Here is a 990-nt window from a genome sequence, read left to right as displayed (position 1 = left end):
AAATTTTTTTTGGGGGGGGGGGGGGAAGGTACATGTTGATATACAAATAAATACAGTAATAAATAAAATTTTCCTTTTAGTAAAAGGGAACCTTTAATGACTTGGTTTTTATTTGTAGGCTTTTCTATGGATCCAACCATTTGGTTCAACTGCTACTTTTGGTGCCAAATCACTTTTCTTGGGCTTCAACCTCTCTTATTATCTGCTAATTTACACTGCCTGTTTATTAAACATATTAAAATGTGAAAAAGACTGTTTTATAGGAAATTATAACAAATGTTTCAGCCCTGAAGACTAAATTTCTCAACTGTGCAAAGCTGTTTCTGGTAATAGTAATGCAGGTCCTTCACCTTACCAAAAGTTCCTTAATTCTGGCCTGGGCAAAACACCTTCTCTAGGTAGCAGTAGAAAATGCTGATAACAAATAACTAGTAAAGGACAAGATGTTTACAGCTAATAAAATGATTTTTTTCATTTACACACTTTTTCAGCTGACTTTCAATGAGCTAAGCTTAGCTCATTAGGACTTCAATGAGCTAAGGAGAATAGTCAGGGAAGCCCTGAGGTCCCAGAGGGGAGGGAAGCCAGGTGTCAAAGAAGAGTGGTTGCTTCTTAAGGAGACGATCCTCCAAGCCCAAAGGGAGGTAATCCCAACACGGATCAAAGGGAGCAGGAGGGCGCAAAAGCCCCCATGGCTCACCAAAAGCATCCGGGAATGTCTTCTAGCTAAAAGGGAGATGTATACCCAATGGAAGGGAGGGGCCATCATGAGGGAGGACTATACTGCGGTTGCTCAGGGATGCAGGGGGCAGTCAGATAGGCCAAAGCAGAGATGGAACTGGGACTAGCATCTTGGATCAATGACAAGAAGTCCTCTTCTAAATACACAGGGGCAAAAAGAAGGTACTGGATAATGTTGGGTCCCTGCAAGACACGCTAGGAAATTTGGTGATTACACCAGATGACAAAGCTAACCTATTTAACGACTTC

At 41.5% G+C, this 990-nt stretch overlaps 1 protein-coding gene across 1 annotated transcript in view; it reads right to left on the bottom strand.

The window, feature by feature from the left end:
• Positions 1–990, bottom strand: part of DCAF6 (DDB1 and CUL4 associated factor 6) — a gene marked incomplete at its 5' end in the record, with an annotated part of 184,359 nt that overhangs the window by 36,645 nt on the left and 146,724 nt on the right. The gene's annotated exons all lie outside the window — the stretch shown is intronic.

The sequence above is a fragment of the Gavialis gangeticus genome, unplaced genomic scaffold (assembly GCF_001723915.1).
Source record: "Gavialis gangeticus isolate Ggan-Ray unplaced genomic scaffold, GavGan_comp1, whole genome shotgun sequence".
Taxonomy (NCBI): domain Eukaryota; kingdom Metazoa; phylum Chordata; order Crocodylia; family Gavialidae; genus Gavialis; species Gavialis gangeticus.
Note: the sequence above shows the minus strand (reverse complement) of the source record. Positions and strands in the feature narration are given on the sequence as shown.